Genomic DNA, 24625 nt, shown 5'->3' on the forward strand with positions numbered 1-24625 from the left:
TAAACTTAAGCCATCCAATTGTCATGGTGACACATGCCCTGCCCCCATCGTTAAGGAGACTACCCATGAATTGGCACCTTTTATCACTGCCCTTATAAACTCAACACAGGGATCGTCCTGTATAACCTTAAGGATGCTTGGGTCATCCCCCTACTTAAAAAACCTTTATTAGACCCGAGCACTTCTAATAATTACAGGCACATGAACACTGTCCCCTTTTTACTTAAAATCCTGGACCAAGCTGCTTATTTGCAGATCCAGGATTATCTTGAATCCAATAAACTCCTCAGTCTCAGACAATCTGGCTTCCAACTGAGTCACGGAACAGAAACTGCCCTTATCGATTTAATAACTCGAATTGAGGACCTTAAAGATAACGGCAAGCTGGCCCTCTCATTATTAGTAGACTTATCAGCAGCATTTGATCTGGTTAACCATCAAATTCTCTGCCATCATCTGAAATCTGCAACCCACTTTTCCGACAAAGCCCTCACCTGGATTAAATCCTTCCTGGCAAATAGATCCATGGGGGTTTCCTCCCCATCTGCCTCAACTGAACCCAGTCCATTGCGGTGTCCCTCAAGGATCCTGCATCTCACCTACACTCTACAACATGTTTAAGAAACCGCTCTTCGATATTCTTGACTATTTGGGTTTCCCATACACTAATTACGCACATTACACCCTCATACTCTGCCCTATCACCGGTGACCACACATTTGACACCAGAGCCTTAAATGATGTCTATCAGAACATCGAGGCTTGGATGGCACAACACAGGCTCTGTCTTAACGACAATAGACAGAGTTACTCATCCTGGGTTCCCACCACAGAGTAAAAAGAATAGATCCAGCTTTCAAATCTTTCATAATCGATAGCAATACCATCAAGGTATCCAATGACACCAAAACCCTTGGCATCTATCTTGATTCAACCCTATCTCTCACTAGACAAACTAATGCCGTAATTTCAGCAGCCGCCTAAACATGTAAACTCATTACAGCATGTCGACCATTCCTTACCACGGCTAACTGCACCATCCTTGCCAGAACCCTCATCATGTCGAAGCTGGACTACTGTAATGCACTTTATTTGGGGAATAGTCAACGGAACCTAAGCAAGTTACAGGTAACCAAAAACAACGGCATCAGGACAGCATTAAATATTCCTAGGAACCCGCATATCTCTGACACCGGACGTAGCCTACACTGGCTTTCGGTTTCCCAAAGAATCTCCCTCAAAACACTCGCACTGATGCATAAATGTCTTGCCAACCAGGCTCCAAAAATATCTGGTGATCCGTTGCACACCCCACACCTCCGGCCGCCCACATAGAGCAGCCCAAGCTCACTGTCTTTCTCTACCGAGGTACAAGTTTAAAAAAGCTGGGGGGACCAGTTTCCCGGTTCTTGCCACCAAATTTTGGAAATCACTTCACAATCCACTCAGATCTGAATCCTCATTCTATTCTTTCAAGAGTAAATCTAAATTGTGTCTCAGAGCACAGGACACCTAAAGCCGCCACCTGTCTCATTGGCCATACTAACCCACACTGGTTCTCTGTGACGTTGCTAGGCTTCACCACTTTTTGTCTAATGACCTTGTAACTATGATGTAATATTTTGTAATTATGATGTCATTTTTTGTAAATATCTTGTAAGTATTTTGATAGTATACGCTGTTTGTTTCCTGCTTTACTGCTTATTATGCCATTGTAACCCAAGAAAGAGCACCCAGATGCCTTTGGGCTAGGCGCACTACGGAAATAAATAAAATACAAACGCAAAATACAAATACAAATAAACCATTTTCACATCTTTCCAAGCCAGTCCTTAACAGTAGGGATTTTCTCCATATGCCTGGAGGCAACCTCCTCTCCCCGCCCCCATACCTCTGGCTTCAGAGGTATCTGCTGACCGGAAGTCACAGCACTCTTAGAATTTCCACCTAATAGATGTTTAGAACGTTTTACCAGTCAACCACAACTCTCTTCACCTGTATGCAAGTAATATGAGCTCCAACAACGTTGTGGTTGCTTGATAAGAAGCTATGAATAGCTTGTATAATTTGTTAACTTCCAATGCATTGCCAAATTCTTGGTACAATCGGTAAACATTTTTGCAATAGTTGCATAGCTAAAAATGTTTTTTTTGCATCAAATTCTAACTGATAAAACCGCAAATTATTGTAACTCTAAAATGAAAGTTGGAATTGGTTGGCAAGTATGAACCTTTAATGTTAGGGATTGCAGCAACGTACGAGGCATTTCACACCTTTAATGGGCTAACTGTTGTCATTTGAGCAGACAGTGTTGTCCTGTTGCTGAAATGTGAATTTGAGCGGCATGTTGAGAGATATTCTTATTTATTCCCAGGGCATTTACCAGATTGACAAAAGGATGCATTCTGACATGCACGCCCACTGCGTCCACTTCAACAGCACCTGGAAATCCCCTGTCACACACCACAGGGGCACATGCAAAGCATAGAGGGTCTTCACAAGTTCTGCCGACTGCGCTGCAGAGCTCCGAAGAAAATGTCTTATGCACAACATGATAATTTCTATTCTTTTTAGCAAGTCCATATTTGCAATAGGCACACTCTGCGTCCAAGTTCCTCGAGAGCTAGCCCAGTGGCGTACCCAACGGGTGGCTTGAAAGGGAAGCTTGTCCCCCAGTAGCTCTTTTAGAGCATGACCAGGACATTTCCCAGTGGGACACCTCTCTCATACGGCACCCTTTTAGGGTGCCAAACGGGAGAGGTGTTCAGCAGATAGGACAATGAGGGTGACGAGCATGGTGCTCATGCTGAGCACTCACATTGTCCTGGCACAGAGCATTACAATGGGAGCCATTAGACATTGATGGGAGAGAAGGGGGACTATTATCAGGGACTTTTGTCCCTTAGGAAATGTGAATGGGGGTGATCAGAAGTGAGAAGGGTGCATAATGCTGCATGCTTTATGGAATAATGACTATGGGCCTCATAAGGGCATGGCTGCCTCCAAACTCGAGTCCGGGTTCCCTGAATGGGGAAATACTTGGCCATTCCGACCTTGGAGGGCCCGGTATTTCCCCATTCAGGGAACCCGGACCCGGTGCATCCCTAAGAATGGGGAGCATGCTAACAACGGGCCCGTTAATGACAGCCCCGTTGTTAGCATGCTGGTCCCCTTGCAGGACCGGCTAAGGATGTCTGGTAAAACCAGACATCCAGAGCGGGTCCCGCGAGGGAACCTCGTAATGGTGCGGTACAGGGTTAAAGGCTCCGGCACCAATACCGGGGCTGTTAACCCCTTACTGCCCCTCTCGTAATGAGGCCCTATGGCTTTAAACCCCCAAGGGGTATTTGTTACGTTCAGATTCATCTGCAAGTTGCTATTGTGACTTTGCATGCAGGATAGGGAGGATAAAACTAAAATCATGCTCTTATTGCTTGACATATTTCTATACCGATGTAAATGGGAATTGCCATATGTCTGCTCCAGACTCCAACACCGATCCTTAGAGATGTCCTGGAGTTGGGAAGAGAGAGAAGGGTAACTGTCCAATCCTATTTGCGAGAACTCTTGCAGGGTACTCCCCCAGATTGTAAGCTTGATGGTGCATTGCTGCTGTAAAAAGTAGAATGCACACGAGGAAGAGGAGAGCTGCTGAAACTTACCATCTGACAGCTGCAAGGATCACCAAAGGCGATTGCTGAGATTGCATCTGGGTGGAGCTGTCTATTTCTGGGAAGGCCTGATAGCTGGCTGGGTCCTATGTTGGAGTGCTGTGGACCATCCTTGAGAGTGGAGTGACTATATGCCTGCCTTATCCTCCAAGAGGGACCTGAAATGCAATTGGCTTCCCCAAACTTTAGACCGAGGCTTTCTATTTAAGTAGAACTGAGCCCTGGGAAACCAAAAACAGGGGGGGTGGTCTGCTTGCCTTAAAACCTTTTCCTTTATGGTGGGTGGGGGAGTGGGGCAAAACTGTGTGCATCCTTAGCCTAATTAACTAAAAATTATTAATTTAATTAATTCACCTTGGTGGAACACCACAGGCTGATTTTTGTTAAAATTCGAAATTAACAAAGCTCATTTATATATTATATATTTATTGGACATTTGTATGGTGCTTATACACAGGTGTTCCCAGGCACCACAAGACAAGTTGGGGGAGGACATGGGAATGAAAAAGTAAAATGAAAAAGCGGTTATATTGGCCTTGTGACAATCCTACAGTGCAAGTGCATGAAAGGGTGGTAAATGCAAGGGGAGGGGGTGAGGGAGAAGTGCAGGAGTGGGGTGCCCCCAAGGGTGGGGCACCGGGCAAGTGCTGGGCGGCCCAAGGTGGAAAGTGCAAGGGGAGAGTGGGAAGGGGAGGAAAAGTGCATTGGACAGGGAGGACTAGCTGGGCTTATCTGGGGCAAGTTCTGAGAAGGAATGCTGGAGGGACTGGTAGCAGGTGGTCTGGATCCTGTATGACTCTGGAGTGACCAGGCCCCAGTTGCAGTGGCAGAAGGAGAGTTAGCATGGGAGGGGGTGAGGGAAGGAAGGGGAGAAAGGGAAAGTCTTCAGAAGTTTCAAGCACTTTAGAAGATCTGACTCAAGTCTGAGTGAGGGAGGGAGGACGTTCCAAGGGGAGGAGCCAGCAGAGGAAAAGGATATACCTCCCACTCGCTGCTTGGAGAATCTTTTGATCTGCAGAGAGTTGGAGCAAGAAGACTGAAGGACTCTGTCCGCGAGGTATTTCAAAGAGGTCCCAGGCACCTGACAGCCTTGTGGGTGATGCAAAGGGTCCTCAATTTGATTCTTGTGGTCACCGGGAGCCATTGGAGAGATTTTAGGGCTGGAGAGATGCGGTCCCTGGGCTTGAGGCCAAGTATAAGTCTCACAGTCCTATTCTGGATTAGTTGCAGGGGGCAAATGGAGGAAAGAGGAAGGTTGAGGAAGAGGCTGTTGCCGTAGTCGAGTCTAGGGAGAACCAGGGCTCTGGAGATGTTGAGCTTCTGGGGGAAAGTGAGGAAAGGAAGAATGCCCCTGAGGAGATGAAAATGGAAATAGAACTTCTTGGCAAGATCCATGATGTGAGGAGAGAAAGAGAGAGAGGAGTCAAAGATGATCCCAAGGTTTTTCGCCTCACAAATGTATGAGGGGAGAGGACCCAGGGAGACTTGCCAGAGAGGGGGGAACAAGGAGCAGGCATCCCAATGGGAAGGATCTCTTTATTACTGGCATTCAGGCAGAGATCATTGGCATAGCACCATGCCTGAATAGCATTCAGGCAGTCAGGTATGAGAGAGGAGATGGAGGAGAGGGTAGAAAGAGAATGAGAATGGTGTGTCATCTGTGTAACACTGGAAATGAGGGTAGAAGGTGGACATCAGGTGGGCCAGAGGGGCCAGGTAGATGTTGAAAATCCATGGTGATAGGATAGAGCCCTGAGGGACGTTACAGGTAGAGAGTGAGGTGGAAGAGAGAAAAGGACCCATTTGCACTTGGGAAGGTCTGTTTGAGAGGAAGGAGGTCAGCTACACCAGTGCCATGTCTGTGATGCCTAAGGCATCATGAGACGGTTTATTAGGATGGAGTTGTTGACTGTGTCAAAAGCAGAGGAAAGATCGAGGAGGATCAGGTCTGAGGGGGTATTAGTATCCAGGTTAGAGTGTATGTCTTCAAGGGTGTTCAGGAGAGCAGCTGTGTGCCTCTGGATGCCCTGAACCTGGACTGGTGGTCATTGAGGCAGCCAGCCATTTCGGTGTGGAGGGTCAGTTGGGCGATGATCAGCTTCTTAAGGATGCTTGGGTCATCCCCCTACTCAAAAAACCTTCATTAGACCCGAGCACTCCTAATAATTACAGACCCATCAACACGGTCCCCTTTTTACTTATAAAATCCTGGACCAAGCTGCTTATTTGCAGATCCAGGATTATCTTGAATCCAATAAACTCCTCAGTCTCAGACAATCTGGCTTCCAACTGAGTCACGGAACAGAAACTGCCCTTATCGATTTAATAACTCAAATTGAGGACCTTAAAGATAACGGCAAGCTGGCCCTCTCATTATTAGTAAACTTATCGGCAGCATTTGATCTGGTTAACCATCAAATTCTCTGCCATCATCTGAAATCTGCAACCCACTTTTCCGACAAAGTCCTCACCTGGATTAAATCCTTCCTGGCAAATAGATCCATGAGGGTTTCCTTCCCATCTGCCTCAACTGAACCCAGTCCATTGCGGTGTCCCTCAAGGATCCTGCATCTCACCTACACTCTACAACATGTTTACGAAACCGCTCTTCGATATTCTTGACTATTTGGGTGTCCCATACACTAATTACGCAGATTACACCCACATACTCTGGCCTATCACCGGTGACCACACATTTGACACCAGAGCCTTAAATGATGTCTATCAGGTCACCCAGGCTTGGATGGCACAACACAGGCTCTGTCTTAACGACAATAGACAGAGTTACTCATCCTGGGTTCCCACCACAGAGTAAAAAGAATAGATCCAGCTTTCAAATCTTTCATAATCGATAGCAATACCATCAAGGTATCCAATGACACCAAAACCCTTGGCATCTATCTTGATTCAACCCTATCTCTCACTAGACAAACTAATGCCGTAATTTCAGCAGTCGCCTACACATGTAAACTCATTACAGCATGTCGACCATTCCTTACCACGGCTAACTGCACCAAACTTGCCAGAACCCTCATCATGTCGAAGCTGGACTACTGTAATGCACTTTATTTGGGGAATAGTCAACGGAACCTAAGCAAGTTACAGGTAACCCAAAACAACGGCATCAGGACAGCATTAAATATTCCTATGAACCCGCATATCTCTGACACCGGACGTAGCCTACACTGGCTTTCGGTTTCCCAAAGAATCTCCCTCAAAACACTCGCACTCATGCACAAATGTCTTGCCAACCAGGCTCCAAAAATATCTGGTGATCCGTTGCACACCCCACACCTCCGGCCGCCCACATAGAGCAGCCCAAGCTCACTGTCTTTCTCTACCGAGGTACAAGTTTCAAAAAGCTGGGGGGACCAGTTTCCCGGTTCTTGCCACCAAATTTTGGAAATCGCTTCACAATCCACTCAGATCTGAATCCTCATTCTATTCTTTCAAGAGTAAATCTAAATTGTGGCTCAGAGCACAGGACACCTAAAGCCGCCACCCGTCTCATTGGCCATACTAACCCACACTGGTTCTCTGTGACGTTGCTAGGCTTCACCACTTTTTGTCTAATGACCTTGTAACTATGATGTAATATTTTGTAATTATGATGTCATTTATTGTAAATATCTTGTAAGTATTTTGATAGTATACTCTGTTTGTTTCCTGCCTTACTGCATATTATGCCATTGTAACCCAAGGAAGAGCACCCAGATGCCTTTGGGCTAGGCGCGCTACGGAAATAAATAAAATACAAACGCAAAATACAAATACAAATAAACCATTTTCACATCTTTCCAAGCCAGTCCTTAACAGTAGGGATTTTCTCCATATGCCTGGAGGCAACCTCCTCTCCCCGCCCCCATACCTCTGGCTTCAGAGGTAACTGCTGACCGGAAATCACAGCACTCTTAGAATTTCCACCTAATAGATGTTTAGAACGTTTTACCAGTCAACCACAACTCTCTTCACCTGTATGCAAGTAATATGAGCTCCAACAATGTTGTGGTTGCTTGATAAGAAGCTATGAATAGCTTGTATAATTTGTTAACTTCCAATGCATTGCCAAATTCTTGGTACAATCGGTAAACATTTTTGCAATAGTTGCATAGCTAAAAATGTTTTTTTTGCATCAAATTCTAACTGATAAAACCGCAAATTATTGTAACTCTAAAATGAAAGTTGGAATTGGTTGGCAAGTATGAACCTTTAATGTTAGGGGTTGCAGCAACGTACAAGGCATTTCACACCTTTAATGGGCTAACTGTTGTCATTTGAGCAGACAGTGTTGTCCTGTTGCTGAAATGTGAATCTGAGCGGCATGTTGAGAGATATTCTTATTTATTCCCAGGGCATTTACCAGATTGACAAAAGGATGCATTCTGACATGCACGCCCACTGCGTCCACTTCAACAGCACCTGGAATACCCCTGTCACACACCACAGGGGTACATGCAAAGCATAGAGGGTCTTCACAAGTTCTGCCGACTGCGCTGCAGAGCTCCGAAGAAAATGTCTTATGCACAACATGATAATTTCTATTCTTTTTAGCAAGTCCATATTTGCAATAGGCACACTCTGCGTCCAAGTTCCTCGAGAGCTAGCCCAGTGGCGTACCCAACGGGTGGCTGGAAAGGGAAGCTTGTCCCCCAGTAGCTCTTTTAGAGCATGACCAGGACATTTGGCAGTGGGACACCTCTCTCATTCGGCACCCTTTTAGGGTGCCGAACGGGAGAGGTGTCCCGCTGACAGGACAATGAGGGTGACGAGCATGGTGCTCATGCTGAGCACTCACATTGTCCTGGCACAGAGCATTACAATGGGAGCCATTAGACATTGATGGGAGAGAAGGGGGACTATTATCAGGGACTTTTGTCCCTTAGGAAATGTGAATGGGGGTGATCAGAAGTGAGAAGGGTGCATAATGCTGCATGCTTTATGGAATAATGACTATGGGCCTCATAAGGGCATGGCTGCCTCCAAACTCGAGTCCGGGTTCCCTGAATGGGGAAATACTTGGCCATTCCGACCTTGGAGGGCCCGGTATTTCCCCATCCAGGGAACCCGGACCCGGTGCATCCCTGGGAATGGGGAGCATGCTAACAACAGGCCCGTTAATGACAGCCCTGTTGTTAGCATGCTGGTCCCCTTGCAGGACCGGCTAACGATGTCTGGTAAAACACAAATGCCTATGAATCACCTTTGAATAACAGTTCTGAATTGTTTAGTGATTTAAAAATAGGAAAACAAACGAATTAAAGTGAGACAGAGAATTTCAACACACACAAAAAAAAGAGTATGGTTCAATTTAGAGTTGAACCAGATTATTCAGGTCAGTGAAAATGAAGAACAAAAGGGGGAAAAACCCAAAGAGCAGAGAAACAGATTTATAAGGATTCATGTTTTTTGAAAAAGAGAATGCTTTTGTTGGGAAGGAGCTAGCTCCTTTCTGCACCCCCAAGTGCTTTACAATTAGGCACAATTGTACTAAGCACTATAGTACTGAGAAAGCTATTTTCATGCAAAAATAATCACACACAGATGTGGCCAGCCACTAAATGAAAATAGTTAGTAGTTTAATATAAGGTGCAAATAACTATTTAGTTGAATACACTTGTAAAATGTTATTCTATGTGGTTTCAAAATCTCAAAGCACGGTGAATTCAGCCTGTGCTAAAAAAAAAGACTACAGCCATTGCCTGGTGTCGGCTAGCTCTAGCAGAGCACAAAAGAGTAACTCAGCATCTGTGTCATGTCCATCAAAAGCCCATGCAGACTAAAAATAGGGGAGTGTACATGTGCATGCAAACAATGCAACATTATGTGAAAATTAGGTTTTAAGGAGAATTACTGGACCAGATAAAATATAAGAATATTGAGTGAAGGGTTGAAAGTATGGCGGGAAGGTGTGTTTATATATAAATGTTTATAATATAGAAAATTATGCCAAACAGAAGCTACAGTGTATTCTTGCCCAGGCAGCAGTATGCTAAGTAGGTTTGTCCTGAATGGGGTCCCAGGCATGCAAGAAGGAAGTCTGCACTGTCCCTTGTAAGGAAGAAAGACAATTTTGGATGAGATATGTCAGTATATAGTAACCAAGTTGAACAGTGTATAAAGGTGACTGCTTGCCATCAGTCTGGAGGAGCCGGCCATGGAAGAAGGACAGAATGCTGGTTGGTGGGTGGGGTAGTGTCCTTTGCCTCCCCATCCTCAGTTTTATACAGACTATATTGTTATCCTTGCAGGATGAAGACTTGTGGCCTTAATTCCATAGAGGGGTGCATTTACTCTGGTGTGTGATTAGGGGTACCTGTATTTAAGGGGTACCCCTGTAAGTTGAGCTACCTTTCAATGGTGACGACCCGAAGAGATCTTAGTTTTTACCCCAATACTTTGCGAAGCCCCAGGCCAGTCAGCCACACCCATCTATAGTGATCAGACCCCTAAATAAAAAAAACCCATGTATCCTGAGCGACTTTAGTAGAAGCCATTTTAAAAGAAATCCTTTCTGCTCACTGTTGCAGGGTGTGGCTCCAGAAAGACAGGCCAGCACGGGGAATTCGTAATGGAGGAAAAACACAAGTGAACAACGCCCACGTGAGTATACTCTTGCAAGTGATAACAACATGGGTACATGTATGTATGATATGGTTATGTGAATGATACTATGGTGGTGTGAATGATGTATGAGGTCAACGGAATAGATGGAATAGCACTTTTGGTGATGCATTATGGAATAGGACTTTCGTGATGTGTTAAGGAGTAGATTGGATAGGAGGTGGGTTATGTATTGAAATTGTCAAATATTTTTGTTTTTCTACTTTTTATAATGGGAAAAGGGAACCTCAGTTTATAAAGACTGGGAAGTAAGGGATCCTCAGCCATAATAGGTTGAGAAGGTAGTACCATTCATTATTCTTTTATGACGATAAAAGCAATGGGATACTCAGCATATTAAAAAATGTTGGGAAGGTGCTATTACAAAGAATATAAGGAAAACAGTAGTGGCTCAGTATAAGGAACGGGCCTGGATTTTAGTCAATTATTTTTTATATTGTCTCTTGCTGTCTTTTGTGGTAAAAAAGGAAGGATGGTGGATGAGTCGCAGTGTGTGTGTATGTGTCAAATCACGGTGGAAAATGTGTTAAATCAAAGTGGAAAAAATGTGAAATCAAAGTGGAGAAATGTATAAGGGGGTGGGAAAAAAAGTGGGTTGATCTGTATTTTTGTGTAAAAGCTGCATATGCAGCATAGTACTAGGGTTTAAGTGAAGCATTAGGGATGTGCACAATATTATGGAGGAAGAAACTCCAATAAAACACATCCATAGGGTTCTGCCACAGTATTGTGGCAGAATAAATAAACAATGGATAGTAGAAACAAAGGAAGGGGGGACGTCCTGCTCCTGGCCAGAGCAGGGCTCCCACAAAAGAAAGATGCTAGAAAAAAATGTCCATCTTTGTAGCAGCAAAATATAAAGGGAACAAGTCCTAAAAATATATATAAATAAATAAATAAAAGAGATTTTAGATCTCTGGGACTTATTCAATGATATGGAAGATCAGGAAGGTGGAAAAGAGATCCAATGTAAGGGGATATAAGCCGTAATGCCTAAACCTGCAGTAGGGTATACAAACCCAGCCTATAAGCCTCCAGTGGTACAGAGAGTGTCAACAGGATTAGCAACTAGGGGAGCTCAAGAGCTTTTGCACCTCCATATAGCCCTTACACAAGCACTCGTAGCATTGGTGTACCCAGAGGGTCCACAAGCAGACATAGACAACGAGTTAAGAGCATTGTGGGAAAGGTTAATCAGGTTGCAAGAACCTGAAGAAGTATCACCAGAAATAAGGGTACCAGTGCAAAAAATAGGGTATTGGAAGTCAGGAAATATTTTGTTTAGGTTTAACCCTGGGGCAATAAGAAATGTTTGCGTTGAAAAAAAAGATGGGCAGAGGGTATGCATGGTCCTGAGACAAGAAGTAGAACAAGCAAGGGATTATAGAGGGGAAGATCAAGGTGGTAGAAATAATGAAGAGGAAGCACAAGAAGGAGATCAAGGAGAGGAAGTGATGAGAAACCTGTCCCTGCCACAAGAGGCAGTGAGGAGGGATAGACCAAGAAATTGACCCGATTTAATGGTGGTAGTACAAGGTCAGAAGAAAAAAGGGGAAGAAAACAAAATAGATGTGCAGATGCCTCTTATACATAAAGGAGTAGGGATAATGCAGTATGTGCCATGGCCTCAAAAGGACACAAATAATTTGATTACAGCTCTCCCCCAGCTTATAGCCAGAACTAGTAAATGAATCTATAAATTTGAAAAACACACAGCAGGCGCAGCATAGCACTAGGGGACTTTAAGAGTTTACTGGTCGCCACAGTTGGGGACCAGGCTGGAGACATATGGGCAAGGGATGGTTACTCTGGGGTAAGTCTTGCAGATAATGAACATGATGGAGCAGCCTTTAATGAGGTAAGGACAAGGGTAAGGGATTCCCTACAAAGGATGTACCCAAATACCCCTGACTTACATTCTTTAATGCAGTGCACAATGGGTGATGATGAGGACCCAGTTAGGGTTATTCTTAAGGTACAGGAAATGTGGAGCGCTGAGACAGTACAATTTTTCTATTTTATTGTAAAGAGAGGATTACCAAAAGAGGTCCAGAACACACTAGATAAAATTGTGGGATTTGAAGTCAAAGTGTGGGCAGAGATACAAACTATAATAGTCCACAATGTTAAGAGAATCAAGGAGCAGGACAGGGTGACAGCCCAGAAGTGGCAGAAGGATGAGGCAAAACTAGTGGAAAGGAAATAAATAAGGTCGTTTTCTGAGCACCAGTGACGGCACCGGTTCAGGGGGAAAGGACAGGAGACACTCAACAAATTGGGAATGCCACAATTGCGGCACTATGGGGTGAAGGAGGACAGAGACAATGGGGTGGGGAGACAATACCCCAACCCACAGTGGCAGTATGAAAGAGCACAAAGGAAAAGAGTAGGATTTCAAGGAGCAAGAGCATGAGGCTTTTGGAGGATAGGGGCCCGTGGAGGAGGATTGGGAATATCACAGTGCTAGGATTGTGGGAAATGGAGGGATTTTGCAAGGGAATGCAGGACCAGGCCTGGGATGGGATTTAATTATGGGCCATCACCTCCAGGGCAGGGATTCCAGGGCCTCAAGGAATGGGACAACAGCAATTTGGGCTAGGCGATAAGTATCAGTTCCCTCATGGGACTGACAGGCAAGGGCAATGTGGGAAACAACTACAGTAGGGTGAGGGAACACAGTTTAATAGGATGGCAGGGGGAACAGGCGCCCCATTCCAAGGAGTTGCAATGGCAGCACAGCCCTTTTTCATTCCCTGGGACAAATACATATTATGGTTAGGACAGCCAACAGAGAGCACTTACATAAGAAATCCTCTTGATAACCGCACACCCCGAAGAGTGGCCCTTGGTGGAAGAGGAAATAGGAAATAGGCAATTTGTATTTATGGTACATTCAGGTGCAACTAAATCATGCATCATGGAGGGGAACTTTCCATTTTTTGCAAAGTTTGGTGAGGATTCGTGCAGGGGGGAAAGGTTATAGGGGGGGGTCCCAAAATTTCTGTTTTTCCCATAGACTGAATGGGAAAAAAATGTTGCTTGCGCCTACAGCCCAAACCGCTGGACGGATTTTCACCGAATTTGGACCAGGAGCAGTGGCTTGGTCCCGAAAGCGTGCTTTTGCAAATTTGGTGAAAATCCGTCCAGTAGTTTTTTTTAAAATGACCAAAAAGTAGGGCAAAAAAAAATAGTGATATCTGTGTTCGGTCCGCGGATGGACTTCCCTGTTCGCTCCACGGACAGGACGCTGATTGGGCCAGCAGCTTGCGTGATGTCCGCGGACATCTGACGTGCTCTCTCATTGGATGCGGTGAAAGCGTGCAGTGCGTCTGGCTTCAGAGACACCCGCCATCTTTTTTTCCCGCATGAGAGGCTTTGTCAGGTCAGCAGGAGCGTGTCTGTCTCCTGTTCCTCCCACCCCCGCTCATGCCACGTGTCTGCCCCACCCCCCGCTCATGCCCCATGTGTCCTTTCTGTCCCCCCCACCCCGCTCATGCCCCATGTGTCCTTCCTGTCCCCCCCACCCCCGGTCATGCTCTGTGTGTCCCCTGTTCCTCCAGCCCCCCGCTCATGCCATCGCACACAGTGGCCAGCGGAGGGCCGAGGAGCGGGATCTGCCGCACAAACTCATGTCCGTGCGGCATGTCCCGTGTGTCTCTCTCCCTCCCACCACCCCCGCTCATGCCCTGTGTGTCTCTCTCACTCCCCCCAACCCCACGCTCATGCCCCGTGTGTCTCTCTCCCTCCCCCCACCCCCCGCTCATGCCTCGTGTGTCTCTCTCCCTCCCCCCGACCCCCTGCTCATTCCCGGTGTGTCTCTATCTCTCCCACCCACCCCCCGCTCATGCCCCGTGTGTCTCTCCCCTCCCCCCCACCCCCTGCTCATGCCCCGTGTGGCTCTATCCCTCCCACCCACCCACCCCCCGCTCATGCCCCGTGTGTCTCTATCCCTCCCACCCACCCCCCGCTCATGCCCCGTGTGTCTCTATCCCTCCCACCCCCCGCTCATGCCCCGTGTGTCCATCCCCTCCCGCCCACACCACGCTCATGCCCCGTGTGTCTATCCCCTGAAGCCCACCCCCCGCTCATGCCCCGTGTGTCCATCAAATCCCTCCCACCCCCCGCTCATGCCCCGTGTGTCTATCCCCTCCAGCCCACCCCCCGCTCATGCCCAGTGTGTCTCTCTGCTGTTGCCCCCCACCCCCTGCTCATGCCCCGTGTCTCCCTTCTGTTGCCCCCCACCCCCTGCTCATGCCCTGTGTCTCTCTCTCCTGTTACCCCCCACCCCCTTCTCATGCCCCGTGTCTCTCTCCTGTTACCCCCCACCCCCCTCTCATGTCCCGTGTCTCTCTCCTGTTACCCCCCCACTGCCTCTCATGCCCCGTGTCTCTCTCCTGTCGCCCCCATACCCCTGATCATGCCCTGTGTCTCCCTGCTGTTTCCCCCACCCCCCTCTCATGCCCCGTGTCTCTCTCCTGTTACCCCCAACCCCTCTCATGCCCTGTGTCTCTCTCCTGTTGCCCTCCACCCCCCTCTCATGCCCCGTGTCTCTCTCCTGTTGCCCCCCACCCCCCGGTCATGCCCTATGTCTCCCTTCTGTTACCCCCCACCCCCCGGTCATGCCCCGTGTCTCTCTGCTGTTGCCCCCACCCCCCGGTCATGCCCCTTGTCTCTCTACTGTTACCCCCCACCCCCCTCTCATGCCCCGTGTCTCCCTCGTGTTCCCCCCACCCCCCGCTCATGCCCCGTGTCTCCCTGCTGTTGCCCCCCGCTCATGCCCGTGTCTCTCTCATGTTACCCCCCACCCCCGCTCATGCCCCGTGTCTCTCTCCTGTTGCCCCCCACCCCCCGGTCATGCCCCGTGTCTCCCTCCTGTTGCCCACCAACCCCGCTCATGCCCCGTGTCTCTCTTCTGTTACCCCCCACCACCCTCTCATGCCCCGTGTCTCCCTCGTTTTCCCCCCGCCCCCGCTCATGCCCCGTGTCTCCCTGCTGTTGCCCCCCACCCCCGCTCATGCCCCGTGTCTGTCTCCTGTTATCCCCCACCCTCCGCTCATGCCCCGTGTCTCTCTCCTGTTGCCCCCCACCCCCCGGTCATGTCCCGTGTCTCCCTTCTGTTGCCCCCACCCCTGGTCATGTCCCGTGTCTCCCTGCTGTTGCCCTCCAACCCCCCTCTCATGCCCCGTGTCTCTCTCCTGTTACCCCCCACCCCCCTCTCATGCCCGTCTCTCCCTGCTGTTGCCCCCCACCCCCCACTCATGCCCCGTGTCACCCTGTTGTTGCCTCCCACCCCCGCTCATGCCCCGTGTCTCCCCTGTTCCACCCCACCCCCCGCTCATGCCGTGTCTCCCTCCTTTTCTCCCCCACCCCCGCTCATGCGCCGTGTTTTCCCTGTTCCCCCACCCCACGCTCATGCCCCGTGTCTCCCCTGTCCCCCCACCCCCCGGTCATGCCCAGTGTCTCCCTGCTGTTGACCCCCACCCCCGCTCATGCCTCGTGTCTCTCTCCCGTTACCCCCCACCCCCCGCTCATGCCCCGTGTCTCCCTGCTGTTGCCCCCCACCCCCTGCTCATGCCCCGTGTCTCTCTCCTGTTACCCTCCACCCCCCTCTCATGCCACGTGTCTCTCTCCTGTTGCCCCCATCCCCCGGTCATGCCCTGTGTCTCCCTGCTGTTGCCCCCCACTCATGCCCTGTGTCTCTCTCCTGTTACCCTCCACCCCCCGTGTCTCCCTGCTGTTACCCCCCACCCCCCGCTCATGCCCCGTGTCTCTCTCCTGTTCCCCCCACCCCCCGCTCATGCCGTGTGTCTCTCCTGTTGCCCCCCACCCCCCGCTCATGCACCGTGTCTCCCTGCTGTTGCCCCCACCCCCCTCTCATGCCCCGTGTATCCCTGCTGTTGCCCCCGCTCATGCCCCGTGTCTATCTCCTGTTACCCCCCACCCGCTCTCATGCCCCGTGTCTCTCTCCTGTTACCCCCCACCCCCCTCTAATGCCCCGTGTCTCTCTCCTGTTACCCACCACCCCCCTCTCATGCCCCATGTCTCCCTGCTATTGCCCCCCACCCCCCGCTCATGCCCCGTGTCTCTTCCCTGTTACCCCCACCCCCTGCTCATGCCCTGTGTCTCCCTGCTGTTGGCCCCAATCCCCTCTCATGCCTCGTGTCTCTCTTCTGTTACCCCCCAACCCCCTCTCATGCCCCTTGTCTCTCTCCTGTTCCCCCCACCCCCCGGTCATGCCCCATGTCTCCCTACTGTTTCTCTCCGCTCATGCCCCTTGTTTCTCTCCTGTTACTCCCCACCCCCCGCTCATGCCCTGTGTCTCCCTGCTGTTGCCCCCCACCCCCCGCTCATGCCCCGTGTCTCCCTGCTGTTGCCCCCCACCCCCTGCTCATCCCCTGTGTCTCTCTCTCCTGTTACCCCCCACCCCCCTCTCATGCCCCGTGTCTCTCTCCTGTTACCCCCCACCCCCTCTCATGTCCCGTGTCTCACTCCTGTTACCCCCCACCACCTCTCATGCCCCGTGTCTCTCTCCTGTTGCCCCCCACCCCCGATCATGCCCTGTGTCTCCCTGCTGTTTCCCCCACCCCCCTCTCATGCCCGTGTCTCTCTCCTGTTACCCCCACCCCCTCTAATTCCCCGTGTCTCTCTCCTGTTGCCCCCCGCACCCCGGTCATGCCCCGTGTCTCCCTTCTGTTACCCCCCACCCCCCGGCCATGCCCCGTGTCTCTCTGCTGTTGCCCCCCACCCCCCGGTCATGCCCCGTGTCTCTCTGCTGTTACCCCCCACCCCCCTCTCATGCCCTGTGTCTCCCTCGTGTTCCCCCCACCCCCCACTCATGCCCCGTGTCTCCCTGCTGTTGCCCCCCGCTCATGCCCCGTGTCTCTCTCATGTTACCCCCAACCCCCGGTCATGCCCCGTGTCTCCCTCCTGTTGCCCACCACCCCCGCTCATGCCCCGTGTCTCTCTTCTGTTACCCCCCCAACCCCCTCTCATGCCCCTTGTCTCTCTCCTGTTCCCCCCACCCCCCGGTCATGCCCCATGTCTCCCTACTGTTTCTCTCCGCTCATGCCCCTTGTTTCTCTCCTGTTACTCCCCACCCCCCGCTCATGCCCTGTGTCTCCCTGCTGTTGCCCCCCACCCCCCGCTCATGCCCCGTGTCTCCCTGCTGTTGCCCCCCACCCCCTGCTCATCCCCTGTGTCTCTCTCTCCTGTTACCCCCCACCCCCCTCTCATGCCCCGTGTCTCTCTCCTGTTACCCCCCACCCCCTCTCATGTCCCGTGTCTCACTCCTGTTACCCCCCACCACCTCTCATGCCCCGTGTCTCTCTCCTGTTGCCCCCCACCCACGATCATGCCCCGTGTCTCCCTGCTGTTTCCCCCACCCCCCTCTCATGCCCGTGTCTCTCTCCTGTTACCCCCACCCCCTCTCATGCCCCGTGTCTCTCTCCTGTTGCCCCCCGCACCCTGGTCATGCCCCGTGTCTCCCTTCTGTTACCCCCCACCCCCCGGCCATGCCCCGTGTCTCTCTGCTGTTGCCCCCCACCCCCTGGTCATGCCCCGTGTCTCTCTGCTGTTACCCCCCACCCCCCTCTCATGCCCTGTGTCTCCCTCGTGTTCCCCCCACCCCCCGCTCATGCCCCTTGTCTCCCTGTTGTTGCCCCCCGCTCATGCCCCGTGTCTCTCTCATGTTACCCCCAACCCCCGCTCATGCCCTGTGTCTCTCTCCTGTTGCCCCCCACCCCCGGTCATGCCCCGTGTCTCCCTCCTGTTGCCCACCACCCCCGCTCATGCCCCGTGTCTCTCTTCTGTTACCCCCCACCCCCCTCTCATGCCCCGTGTCTCTCTCCTGTTGCCCCCACCCCCGGCCATGTCCCGTGTCTCCCTGCTGTTGCTCCCCACCCCCCACTCATGCCCCGTGTCTCTCTCCTATTACCCCCCACCCCCCGGTCATGCCCCGTGTCTCCCTGCTGTTACCCCCCACCCCCCGGTCATGCCCCGTGTCTCTCTCCTGTTCCCCCCACCCCCCGCTCATGCCCTGTGTCTCTCTCCTATTGCCCCCCACTCATGCCCCGTGTCTCCCTGCTGTTGCCCCCCGCTCATGCCCCGTGTCTCCCTGCTGTTGCCCCCCACCCCCCTCTCATGCCCCGTGTCTCTCTCCTGTTGCCCCCACCCTCCGGTCATGCCCGTGTCTCCCTGCTGTTGCCCCCCGCTCATGCCCCGTGTCTCTCTCCTGTTACCCCCCACCCCCTCTCATGCCCCGTGTCTCTCTCCTGTTGCCCCCCACCCCCGATCATGCCCCGTGTCTCCCTGCTGTTTCACCCCCACCCCCGCTCATGCCCCGTGTCTCTCTCCTGTTACCCCCACCCCCTCTCATGCCCCGTGTCTCTCTCCTGTTACCCCCCACTCCCCTCTCATGCCCCGTGTCTCCCTCGTGTTCCCCCACCCCCCCGCTCATGCCCCGTGTCTCCCTGCTGTTGCCCCCCACCCCCGCTCATGCCCCGTGTCTCTCTCCTGTTCCCCCCAACCCCCCGCTCATGCCCTGTTGTGTTTTCTTTATACACCCCGCCTTCCCTTTCCATGGTGGCCATCTTGGTAAAAGATTTTCCTTCCTGCACTGGGACGCTGCAGGCGTCCCGGTTTGGGACGAAAAATCTTTTTTTTTACCACCTGGGGTTCCCACTTTGAGGACCTAAGATGCTAGTGGTCTTCATCTATTGAAAAGGATGTTATGGTGACGTTGCACTAATAAAAACCTATGAAATGCAGTAAAAAAAGAAATTGTGTTACAGGGACGTTATGGTTAAGTTGCACTAATAAAAACCTATGAAATTCAATGAAAAAACTTTGTTAAAGGGACGTTATGGTTAAGTTGCACTAATAAAAACCTATGAAATTCAATTAAAAAACTTTGTTAAAGGGACGTTATGGTTAAGTTGCGCTACTAAAAACCTATGAAATTCAGTGAAAAAACTTAGTTAAAGGGATGTTATGGTTAAGTTGCGCTATTAAAAACCTATGAAATTCAGTGAAAAAACTTTGTTAAAGGGACGTTATGGTTCCAAGTAAAACCGAAAAACCCTTGAAATTCGCCAGTTATGGTAAGCTAAGCAACCATAACTCGCGCCACCACCGTGCACTGCTAAGACTAACACCCACGACATCAAAGATGACATCACAAATGTCATTGATGACATCACTGATGACATCACATATCTGGCTCACTCTTTTTTCTTTTGCTGACGTATCTCGGCCACATGGTTTTCTTCAGTAACAGTCAGAAACAAAAAAATGTATTTTATTTGTAGACGTATCCTTCAAGTAGGTTCTTACAGTAATTCCCTTAGAGTCCAGTCACATCATATGAAACATATACATAGGGGAAGACACAAGCTTGAAAGACAGCAATTCCTTCTGTGCATAAAGATAATCAATAGACTTATCAGCACTTTCTGATAGTTCTGTTGTTTTTTATGGCTGTACTTTCCCTGTATATGGTCATATTTGTATGCATTGTACTCACACTACTTTCCTTAGGGTCCAATCACATCAAGTGATACATAAACATAGGGTAAATAGCAGCTTTGAAACAGCAATCATTTATTTGCATGAAAATAATCAGTTAGGTTATGAATTGTTTCTGCTACTACTTGTGCTTTTTTGCTAACTTCACTTTCCCTGTATATACGCATATTGGTATGTGTTCTTGTCTCTTTGTGTTTTGTCCATAGTAATGCAATTATGTAATACATGGGTTTTATTAGCTACTTATTACATATTTCACAGTACACAAAAATCTATTAAGAAAACAATTATCATTTCATTATTCAACATATTAACATTACGAATATTATACCTTCATCTTGTACGCTGCACACAATGCTATGTTTCTGCATGAGTAGCTTAGTATACTAGATAGAACCCCATAAGAGAATGCTATTTATATCAATGCATCGTTCAATGCACTAATTAGGGTATGATATTTATTGCAATGATCCTTGACACTTTTTTCACATTATAATAAGAATCCCTTGCACACATATTTCATGAAAAGTACATACACATGTGATGTCATCAGTGATGTCATCAATGACATTTGTGATGTCATCTTTGATGTCGTGGGTGTTAGTCTTAGCAGTGCACGGTGGTGGCGCGAGTTATGGTTGCTTAGCTTACCATAACTGGCGAATTTCAAGGGTTTTTCGGTTTTACTTGGAACCATAACGTCCCTTTAACAACGTTTTTTCACTGAATTTCATAGGTTTTTAGTAGCGCAACTTAACCATAACGTCCCTTTAACAAAGTTTTTTCACTGAATATATATATATATATATATATATCTTCAAAGCACTGAAAAACGTCAGGCAGGGTGATTAGCACTCCTCATTCTTTCGAAATTAGCGTAGCCCGGACATCAGAGTTGAAATAAAATATATTCTTTATTCATACCTTGCAATGCGGCAAAAAAAGGTTAAAAAGCCATTACAGTGAGGCTCTCCCAAAGTGCAAAAATTTCCATGCGCGTTAGGAATATATATATTACATGGCCACGGTAGTGGCCATGTAGTTATGGTTAAGTTGCTGTTTCCATAGGAAGAGCACTTTTTGGGCGGCTTATAACTTCGCTCCCCCTGGACGAATCCTCACCAAACTTTGCAAAACAAGTATATGGCCCACACCCCCGCTCATGCCCTGTGTGTCTCCTGTTGCCCCCCACCTCCTGCTCATGCCCTGTGTCTCCCTCGTGTTAACCCCACCCCCATGCTCATGTCCCGTGTCTCCTTCGTATTCCCCCCACCCCCGCTCATGCCACGTGTCTCCCTCGTGTTCTCCCCACCCCCGCTCATGCCCCGTGTCTTCCTCATGTACCCCCCACCCCCTGCTCATGCCCCGTGTGTCTCCTGTTGCCCCCCACCCCCTGCTCATGCCCCGTGTCTCCCTTGTGTTTCCCCCCACCCACCGCTCAGGCCCCTGTTTCCCTCCTGTACTCCCCACCCCCGCTCATGCCCCATGTCTCCCTACTGTTCCCCACACCCCACGCTCAGGCCCCGTGTCTCCCTTATGTTACACCCCACCCCCCGCTCATGTCCTGTGTCTCCCCTGTTCCCCCCAGCCCCCTGCTCATGCCCCGTGTCTCCACTGTTCCCCCCACCCCCCGCTCATGCCCCGTGTCGCCCTACTGTTCCCCCCAACCCCGCTCATGGTCCATCTCTCTCTCTTGTTCCCCCCAACCCCCGCTCATGCCTCGTGTCTCCCTTGTGTTACACCCCACCCCCGCTCATGCCCCGTGTCTCCCTCGTGTTCCCCTCCACCCCCCGCTCATGCCCCGTGTCTCCCTCGTATTCCCCCACCCCCACGCTCATGCCCCGTGTCTACCCTGTTGCCCCCATCCCCCCGCTCATCCCGCGTGTCTCTCTTCCGTTCTCCCAACCCCCGCTTATGCCCCGAGTCTCCCTCCTGTACCCCCACCCCCGCTCATGCCCCGTGTCTCCCCTGTTCCCCCAACCCCCAACCCATGCCCACATGTCTCCCCTGTTCCCCCCACCCCCCGCTCATGCCCCGTGTCTCCCTACTGTTCCCCCCACCCCCGATCCAGGCCCGTGTCTCTCTCTTGTTCCCCCCACCCCCTGCTCATGCCCTGTGTCTCCCTCCTTTTTCCCCCCACCCCCTCTCATGCCCCTTGTCTCCCCTGTTCCCCCCCACCCCCCGCTCATGCCCCGTGTCTCCCTACTGTTCCCCCACCCCCCGCTCATGCCCTGTGTCTCCTTTCTTTTGCCCCCACCCCCCGCTGATGCCCTGCTGTGTTCTCTTCATACACCCCACCTTCCATTTCCATGTGGCCATCTTGGTAAAAGATTTTCCTTCCTAACAAAGTTTTTTCACTGAATTTCATAGGTTTTTAGTAGTGCAACTTAACCATAACGTCCCTTTAACAAAGTTTTTTCATTGAATATATATATATATATATATATATATATTTTTTTTTTTTTAATTATGGTTTTAAGGTATTAGTAAAAATAGTGCCTCCAAAGTGTTGACAAGTGCCCACAGATTTTATTTTCCAACCCATGGTGCAACCCGAGAGTGTGGCAGGGACAATATTGTCATTAGATTTAGAAAACTAGTAGTATCAGACAAATGGGTAGTCCCGATTGGAACAGACCAGGACGGGTGCGAGTGGCGCACAATATTATGTATAGACCCGACAGTATAATTAAAGAAAATGTCTGATGAGAAGTTATTTGAGGACAGTGAACAAAATGGGGATATTTTTGGGGAAATCGGCATCCGCTGTGATATTATGGTGCAGTATACGAAGGTTCAGTGCTCTCTGATGACAGTCGGGACCCAGCCATTTTTATTTTTTGAGGAGGGCATGTGATATGTGCCAGCACAATTATGGACTGTAATCCACATGATGATGGGTTACTGAGAGATGTAACCCCTGTACAGATTACATTGAAGTCAGGTGCTTAGCACAATCAACCAGAATGTGGATGATCGGTTGGTATGTAGTGAAAAAGAATATCAGTGCAGGAGCGATTCTGGTGCATTATTGCAATTGCTGGCTCATGAAGGGTGCAAGTCAGATAAAAAGAAGCTATAATACAGCCAACAGGAGGTACTATACTTGTTACAACTCATTTTTGCAATGGGGAAAAAATATTAACAGATAGTGCAGCAGCAGTATGCGCCACCTGTAGGTCCAGTACTGCGAAGGAAATGTAGCAGCTTTTTTGTCTTATGTAATTATTGTAGGTCATGGATCCTAGACTACGCAGTCTACACAAGGGCACTGTTACAATGTCTCAGGGAAGGACAGAGGACATAAAAGTACAAACTGACAAAATAACTAGATAATGTGAGGACTTAAGCTATTTGCACGGCCTCTGTTTTAGCAAATCTGGATTATATACAGGAGTTTTATTTATTTTCCCACTCTGATGAACGGCTCATGAATTGACGGAAGGAGACATATTATATGTTGATGGGTCATAAATAATTGACCTGGGGACAGGACAAAAGCACACTGGGGCGGTAGTGGTGTGCAATAAAGGGGGGGAGAAATGGTGACCACCCCTGTAGAACATGAGACCACAGTTCCATTCACAGCATTGCCCATATTACAACAGGACCATTATTACCTGCGGAACTGAACAGCCCCAGGTTTAAAGGTCCATATGAGGTGGTGTTCTGTACTCCTATCGCCATTGATATGAGAGAGTTTGATATTGGGTGCATCTCTTGGATGTCCAAAGAGCACATGAGACAAGGTAAAGTTCAGGAAGGACATAGCCAAAGAAGAGACATTTTGAGGATCCATGCCAGGGTGGTGTGCAGTGGCACATGCCTGATTTTGTATCGTTTTTTTATTTTTATCTTTTTTCAATTTCTTTACAATTTTTCAATTTTTTGAAGGTTCAGAACGTGGTCAGCCCTGGTGGGAAAAGGGTCTCTCTCCCTCCCCCTCTCCCTTTCCCTCTCCCTTCTCTCCCTTCTCTCCTCTCTCTCCTCTCTCTCCTCCCTCTCTCTCCCTCTCACTCCCTCTGCTCCCTTTCCTCCCTCTCCCTCGCTCTCTCTCTACCTCTCTCTCGCTCTCATTCTCTCTCTTTCCTTCCCTCTCGCTCTGTCTTTCTCTGTCTTTCTTGATGACCTTTTTTTCTCCTCTCCAGGAATAAGCAAAGATGGCTGACTGACCTCTCTGTTATGTAGGGATAAGATTAAGACAAAAGTAATGTTTTCTAGGAACTATGTTTTATATAAAGTATGATATTGTTTTGTATAACACTGGTCGTGGTTGTTGGGATGGATGAAGGTATGTCTGTTATATGGGGTGGCCATATAGAGGAGGGATGGACAGTTGGGAAAAGAAAATGCAAAAATGAATGTCTATAAAAAAGGAAAGACAAAATGGCTCACTTTTTGCCGGCCAACCCTACAAGTTTTCTTAGATGAATGAAACAGGAAGTATGAATTACGTATGATTTATATAAGGGGATGGGCTTTGACGTAATTTCTAATATTGTGTACCCAGAATCCTTCAATAGCTGGTACTATGATATGTGCATTACAGGAAGGAATATAATCAATGAAAGCTGTTACGTGTGTGCACTTATTCTGCATAAATCGTTGGCGCCTAAGGTTTTAGTTCCACATCCAGTCCTAATTACAGAGGCACAATGCCTGGTATATCTTGCACTACAGGGCACATTCCAGGCACACAGTGTGCAGTTGAGGAGCATTGATCTAGACCCAGCATTATGCAATGGCAACACAAAATACTGCCAGTGACTACAAGGACCATATTTTTCCTTGAGGTGTTACTCAAATGACAA

This window comes from Ambystoma mexicanum, chromosome 3p (genome assembly GCF_040938575.1).
Source record: "Ambystoma mexicanum isolate Mex_15411 chromosome 3p, UKY_AmexF1_1, whole genome shotgun sequence".
Classification (NCBI taxonomy): Eukaryota; Metazoa; Chordata; class Amphibia; order Caudata; family Ambystomatidae; genus Ambystoma; species Ambystoma mexicanum.